Here is a 7,968-nt window from a genome sequence, read left to right as displayed (position 1 = left end):
TACATGTGTTGGAGCTTTTTCTTTTGTCTTTTCTGCACTCTCTTGCTCTCCTTGGCCTCGAGGCTCTTCTTGCACCTCCTGTTGTTCAAGACTATTCACGAGATGAGATGATGACTCTTCTCGAGTGATAGTAGCCTCAGTTTCTACAAGTGTCTCCATGTGTGGGTTATTTGCATCATTTTGTGGAGTACGAGACGTACACTCCTCACTCATAGATCTTCTTGATGGTCCATATCTCAATGCATAAGTTTTAGTTCCTTTGAATACATATCACAACCAACAAGGATGAGTTATATATTGCTCACGTCCATCATAGATATGCCAAGTTTATCAGTACCAAAAAGTTTTAGAATTACCTCTTGTAGTTGATTTCTTTCGCCTTGGTGCCATCTTGTCAGGATGAAAATGCTCACTACTATGAAACCTGTATATACAAAATGTTTCAAATCCTTAAGATAGTAGAATATAAAATGCATAAGCATATATAAATGATTCAAATCCTTAAGATAGTGAAATTTGTAACCCTTGAGACATTGCAATGCAAACCCTTAAGACAATTGAGATACATATCAATTCCTTGAAAGAAGTCCTCGATACCAATATCTTTAAATGAATGCTAATCCTAATTCAATAATAGGAAGCGGAAAAGTAAAATCAAACTCTACCTCTTAGATTGAGCTATCAATTCCTTCCATGACCGATCAATCAATGGTAAGCTCCAACTAAACTCATTGTCCCCGAGTGACCCCCATGAAGCGTGTTTCTGTAAAGATCCAGCTCCGTCTTTTCGATCCTGCTACCTTGTCATCTATGCGGGAACACATTAATAAAATGCAGGGCCTCCATCAAGATATACTTCACATTGGGAAAGAGCTCTCCTCAAAAGATATGGCTATCACACTCGTGTGGTCCTGGACAGCCAGTACTCTGCCTTCTACTCCTTTCTAATCATGTCTGGCCGCCTCAACACCATTACCTGGAAGGAGCTTGTACCTATGGTCTTGAATCAGGAAGAGCGGTTCTTGAAGCCATCTAACCAAAAACAAGCCAATGCAGCTGCTACAACCGCAGTCTTTACACCAACCCCCGCCTTCATCCATCTTGAGATGCTTGATCCTTCTTCCCTAGAGTCTCTAGTAATTCACATCACAGATGCTCGAGAGTGGATCCTGGAAGTGGTGCTTCCAACCACAAGTCTCCCTCTTGTTCTCTCATGCAAGACATTACCACCCATCCAGGGTGGCTCTGTCTTGGTGACAAAACCTCTATTCCTGGTGTCTCTGAAGGAGCACTAGATATTGTGCCGGACGGCATAGGGGAGAAACTTTCCTCTCGGGTCCTTAACGTTCCCTCGCTTGGCTTTCAGCTACTGTCAATTCACCAAGCGTGTCAATCTAGTATGCAGGTGGAGTTTGAGGAGAATTGTGTCAATATTCGAAACAAAGCCACAGATCAAGTGGTTTGGCATGGCACTTCTCAATATGGTATTTATAAACTCACTGCCCTTTCATCTCTTACTAATTCTTTTCTTAGGAATTTATGGCCCTACCGTTTGGGTCACCTCCATCTCGAAGCCCTCGGGCGTGCCTTTCACGAATAGATGGTCATCGGCTACCAGATCTTGGCACTAGACACGGTATCTATCCTTCCTACATTCTTGGGAAACAATGTCGGGAACTCTTTTCGAAACAAGCTTCACAACGAGCCACGGCTCCTCTGGCAAACGTTCGCCTTGATCTTTGTGGACCCATGCTGGCTGTCTCCCTGGGAGGTGCTTCATATTTCATGCTCCTTGTCGATGATTTCAACTACTACTCTTGGATTTACTTCCTCTCCCACAAGCATCAGGGCTTCAGTCACTTTCGATGAGTTAACACAGGTGATGCGACAAAACAACAAGTGCAGAAAAAAAAGGGGGGGGCTCAGCAGCCCCCCAGAGTCTGCACTTGCAAACCGAAAAAAAGGGGGGGGCTCAACAGCCCCCCAGAGTCTGCGCTAGCGCAGACTCTGGGCAGCATATGGTTTTTCCAAATGGACGAAAGCATGCCCAAGTTCATGGGTTGATCACAGAATATACATTAGCAAGGGAAAAAAAGGGGGGGGCTCAGCAGCCCCCCAGACTCTATGAAACCGAAAAAAAGGAGGGGGCTCAGCAGCCCCCCACCAGAGTCTGCGCTAGGCAATCCAACTCCATAAACAACATAGCTGTATATACATACACAAGTTCATTACTACAATGACTCCAAGATGCTGTCCTAGGTGAGACGCTCACCTGAGCAAATTAATGTGGACTAGGAATTTGAAATACTACCATAAGTTCCAGGTAAAGGACAACGAAAGCTGAGGAAGAGGGTCGAATGGATGCAAAGCAAGAACTAAATTACCGGTTGAAAGAAAGAGAGCAACCACTTCATGCTAGCACACTGACTCTTGTTGTGAAGTTACAATGATAAACATTTTGAGGATGCTGTCCTAGGTGAGACGCTCACCTGAGCAAATTAATGTGGACTAGGAATTTGAAATACTATCATGAGTTCCAGGTAAAGGACAACGAAAGCTGAGGAAGAGGGTCGAATGGATGCAAAGCAAGAACTAAATTACCGGCTGAAAGAAAGAGAGCAACCACTTCATGCTAGCACACTAACTCTTGTTGTGAAGTTACAATGATAAACATTTTGAGGATGCTGTCCTAGGTGAGACGCTCACCTGAGCAAATTAATGTGGACTAGGAATTTGAAATACTACCATGAGTTCCAAGTAAAGGACAACGAAAGCTGAGGAAGAGGGTCGAATGGATGCAAAGCAAGAACTAAATTACCGGCTGAAAGAAAGAGAGCAACCACTTCATGCTAGCACACTGACTCTTGTTGTGAAGTTACAATGATAAACATTTTGAGCCAAATGTTTTGCAACTTTGGCCGATCATTACACCTATGCACTGTAGTTGTGGAGTTGGATTGCCTAGCGCAAACTCTGGGGGGCTGCTGAGCCCCCCCCTTTGCTACTAGTGGCTCCACATGTTTACTAGCTGATTGATTCGTGGAAGGCATGGCTATAACTAGTTGAGCTCAATTTGTATAACTACATACATCTTTCCGCTAGGCAAGCTTCAATGGCTTAGACTGTGGAAACATGAAATGCAGCCAGTCATGAAAGGAATCTCCATCACTCACTGCACTCATGCTTGCATGCAAGAGATCAGACCTGGTTCCAAGAACACACCATCCACAGGTCCATGCAAAGGAGGTAACGCCAGCTGAATTTCCCATTGGCATATTTGCAGGGGGGGCTCAGTAGCTCCCCAGACTCTATGAAACCGAAAAAAAGGGGGGGGCTCAGCAGCCCCCCAGAATCTGCACTAGGGGGCTCAACAGCCCCCCAGAGTCTGCGCTAGCCCCTTTTTTTCGGTTTCATAGAGTCTGGGGGGCTGCTGAGCCCCCCCCTAGCGCAGACTCTGGGGGGCTGCTGAGCCCCCCCCTTTTTTTCGGTTTCATAGAGTCTGGGGGGCTGCTGAGCCCCCCCCTTTTTTTCCCTGAACTTGGGCATGCTTTCGTCCATTTGGAAAAACCATATGCAATCCAATGAGTTAACACAGGTGATGCGACAAAACAACAAGTGCTTCATCAATATCATAAACAAAAATGGGGTTGGACAGCAGTCACATAGAGACTTAGACTACCTAAATAGAAATTACAAGAGGTTACCACCACAAAAGGAACACATTGCACACCTCTTCGACACAAACACAATAATATAGAGGTTTTCCACATGGCATCTACAACCCTTCACACACTCAAAGCAAAAGATGTTTAGCACAAAACATGTAGCTAATCCAAAACTATGCATCATCTGTAAGACTTTGCTACTAGTGGCTCCACATGTTTACTAGCTGATTGATTAGTAGAAGGCATGGCTATAACTAGTTGAGCTCAATTTGTATAGCTACATACATCTGTCCGCTAGGCAAGCTTCAATGGCTTAGACTGTAGAAACATGAAATGCATCCAATACTTAGCCAGTCATGAAAGGAATCTCCATCACTCACTGCACTCATGCTTGCATGCAAGAGATCAGACCTGGTTCCAAGAACACACCATCCACAGGTCCATGCAAAGGAGGTACTGCCAGCTGAATTTCCCATCGGCATATTTGCAGGGGGGGCTCAGTAGCCCCCCAGACTCTATGAAACCGAAAAAAAGGGGGGGGCTCAGCAGCCACATAGAGACTTAGACTACCTAAATAGAGTCTGGGGGGCTGCTGAGCCCCCCCCTTTTTTTCCCTGAACTTGGGCATGCTTTCGTCCATTTGGAAAAACCATATGCAATCCAATGAGTTAACACAGGTGATGCGACAAAACAACAAGTGCTTCATCAATATCATAAACAAAAATGGGGTTGGACAGCAGTCACATAGAGACTTAGACTACCTAAATAGAAATTACAAGAGGTTACCACCACAAAAGGAACACATTGCACACCTCTTCGACACAAACACAATATAGAGGTTTTCCACATGGCATCTACAACCCTTCACACACTCAAAGCAAAAGATGTTTAGCACAAAACATGTAGCTAATCCAAAACTATGCATCATCTGTAAGACTTTGCTACTAGTGGCTCCACATGTTTACTAGCTGATTGATTCGTAGAAGGCATGGCTATAACTAGTTGAGCTCAATTTGTATAACTACATACATCTGTCCGCTAGGCAAGCTTCAATGGCTTAGACTGTGGAAACATGAAATGCATCCAGTCATGAAAGGAATCTCCATCACTCACTGCACTCATGCTTGCATGCAAGAGATCAGACCTGGTTCCAAGAACACACCATCCACAGGTCCATGCAAAGGAGGTAACGCCAGCTGAATTTCCCATTGGCATCTTTGCAGGGGGGTCTCAGCAGCCCCCCAGACTCTATGAAACCGAAAAAAAGGGGGGGGCTCAGTAGCCCCCCAGAGTCTAGGGCAGACTCTGGGGGGCTACTGAGCCCCCCCCTTTTTTTCGGTTTCATAGAGTCTGGGGGGCTGCTGAGCCCCCCCCTTTTTTTCCCTGAACTTGGGCATGTAGCTAATCCAAAACTCTGCATCATCTGTAAGACTTTGCTACTAGTGCTTCATTTCCTGCTTTCTGGCTTATGGAAGGGAAGGCTTACAAAGCTTGTATACTTACCTACGCCTGCCATACGAAGTTGCTGAGAGAAGTCATACGAATCACTTTACCTGTTGCTCTGGCAGTCGTGTGAGTTTTTAGAAGAGCCGACTCCCTAAGACACGCCTTTACAAAGCTTCTTGAGATGAGACGAAGAGAGGGGACGAAGGAGGGAGGAGAAAGGAAAGGTGGAAGGAGGGAGGAGAGTGGAAAGGTGGAAGGAGGGAGAAGAGAGCCGAGAGAGGGGACGAAGGAGGGAGGAGAGAGGGAGGAGAGAGCTAATATCGATAGGATGGGAAGGAAGGAGGAGAGTGGAAGGAGGGAGGAGAGAGCTAATATCGATAGGATGGGAAGGAAGGAGGAGAGTGGAAGGAGGGAGGAGAGAGCCGAGAGTGGAAGGAGGGAGGAGAGTGGAAGGAGGGAGGAGAGAGCCGAGAGAGGGGATGAAGGAGGGAGGAGAGAGGGAGGAGAGAGCTAATTCGATAGGGTCATCTAGCCGCATAAAATCTGGATCTGCCCATTGTAGCTGAGTTGCCTTTGAGCAGTGGGAGACAGTTGAGTCTGTCTGGTCGCCTTTAGAGGCTCGGCTATGTGGAGTGCTCACGATTGATGTAGCTACTTTAGGTTGTCTACGTAGTCTAGAGTTTTGAGCTTTTGGGTTTTGCTGTTAAACCATCGACCTGCTCTAAGCTTGCATATCCTTACGTTTGAGCTTTTCGGTTCTGCTGTTAAACCATTGCCCTGCTCTAAACTTGCATAGTCTAAAGTTTAGAGCTTTTGGGTTTTGGCGTTAAACCATCGACAGCTTCGAGAGCTGTACAATAGATATATGCTATTAAGCGCCCTGTTGATGGAGAAAAGAGTGATGGGTAGAAGGTAAAGAGATTGATCCTCTAGACTGTGATCAAAGACCTCCACTTGCTCAGATTTCTCCACTGCACAGTTGCAGAATGAACAATAACGGTCCTCATCCTTGACTGATTCCCACTACCATCCATCCTTATTAATAGCTCTCTCCCCTTCATCAACACAAAACGGCCTTCGCAATTTCGCAAAACCAAACAAACAAACCCAATTACACAGCACGGTAGCTAGTGGCAACCCCCCTCTTCAATTCGAAAGCGTGTTTGTTTTAACTTCTAACAGTCAGTTACGCTAAAATGCATCGGCCCATATTTATAAAGCAGGGGGCAGCTCTAAATGCATGACCTCAGTATTAAGTATAGATTATTACTGCGCCAGATATGAGAATCGCATGCCTACGGCCTTGATGGAGGAATCGCCGCAGCTTTGGCATTGGAGAAATCGATCCTGGACAGTGGTGAAGCAGGGGGGGGCAGTGGTGAAGCAGCTTGGACTTGGACTCCTGGTGCTACTGGCACGATTGCTAGTAGATTCATCGATCCTTTGAGCCTTCCAAAAGGCAGGTGATGGAATTCGGGCAAGGTGGAGGCGATGTAATAGTGAAGTTCTTACCTCGAAACAAAGCGGTAATAGAGGCATTGGAGTCGAGGCAAGGATGCTGAAGTGCGGTGGAAAGGCTAACCTGGGGCAAACTAATGCTACATCCCTCGATACCATTGCAAGCAAGGATGTCTCCAAAGCGTCATCAGTGTGCGATCGGCCAGCGTGCATTGATGATGTACCCACTGTCTTCCTGCTAGATAGCCCACGTTGTTTTGAATGCTAGATAGCCCACATTGTTTTGAAGGAGTCTCTCCTCCATCTCTCTCCAATCATTAATCGTCCCTATAATAGCATGTGGCTTTTAAGGCTTAAGATTGTGGCATCCTGGCATAATCCAAGTTTGTGAAAGAATCTCGGCCGCCACCTTTCTCACCATCATTCCAGCTCAATGGGTTGTAATGACGGCCACATGGCTACTTCTCATTGTGGTGTCAGGGCATCATCGACATTGGAATTATCTCAAACACCACCTGTTTCACAATCCTCTACCCATTCTCTATCCATTTTCAATATTTGCACTCTGCTTTCTCGTGACCACGCATCCTGATACTACTCTCTTGTCATTTTCTCCTCTTCATTCTCTCCCACCATTACTTTCTAAGTCTCTTTGGTTGCCTTCTAGCTTTGCATCACATTGCATTTCTCTCTTTCATCCCTTCTTATTTTCATGATCCGTGTTGGGTTATCATCCCTCTGCTCTCAATGCCATGTTGGATTACCATCCCTCTGCTCTCAAGATTGTCTGTATCTCTAATAACCACTTTCTCTGAGCTCCCTCTGTCTTTGGTACCTTTTGTTGTGTCATCCAAAATGGCTACAGAAGAGGCTTCTATTGAATGGCTTATTGAAGGAGTGAATCTATCACACTCTATCCCGCTCAAGGATGGAAGAAGGATTGTTAGTAAACATTTCCTTCAAAGCCTTCTTCCCCATACACACAAGCTCATCTGCCTTAAGGCAGTCATTGAAGGTGAAGCAACAATGAAGGTAAAGTTTTCATCTAAGTGGGATATTGATGGTCAAGAGCATCACGTACTGGATGCCTCCTTGACAAAAAGGTATGCTCTCATCCACAATACAACCATGGCAGCAAGTACTATTAGTGATCTTGAAGAGCCTGGTTCATCATCACGTTGTGTTGCTAGTAGAGTTTACTCCGAAGAGTTTGGCAAAGAAGGAAAGAAAACCTCTCAACCATCTCCTTACGTGGATCTTGAAGAGTTAAATCCCATTGAGAAGCCTAGTATGTACCACAATGCTTATAAGTCGAGGACTGATGTTGACATTGAGATGATGCAGACTTCACACATTGACCTTGAAGGCTCAAATGAGGACCATTCAAAAGATGAATGTC

The 7,968-nt window shown here is 45.5% G+C and overlaps 1 long non-coding RNA gene across 1 annotated transcript; it reads right to left on the bottom strand.

Moving 5' to 3' along the window:
- Positions 1 to 201: 201 nt before the first annotated feature.
- Positions 202 to 5,324, bottom strand: LOC147898491 (uncharacterized). The gene is made up of 3 exons (XR_015541491.1): positions 5,219 to 5,324; positions 357 to 424; positions 202 to 257 (listed from the first exon to the last, which is right to left on the bottom strand). It is a non-coding gene; the product is annotated as an uncharacterized LOC147898491 (long non-coding RNA).
- Positions 5,325 to 7,968: the final 2,644 nt, after the last annotated feature.

The sequence above is a fragment of the Dipteris shenzhenensis genome, chromosome 9, assembly GCF_047967505.1.
Source record: "Dipteris shenzhenensis isolate YYH24624 ecotype China chromosome 9, Dip_SZ_1.0, whole genome shotgun sequence".
Classification (NCBI taxonomy): Eukaryota; Viridiplantae; Streptophyta; class Polypodiopsida; order Gleicheniales; family Dipteridaceae; genus Dipteris; species Dipteris shenzhenensis.
Note: the sequence above shows the minus strand (reverse complement) of the source record. Positions and strands in the feature narration are given on the sequence as shown.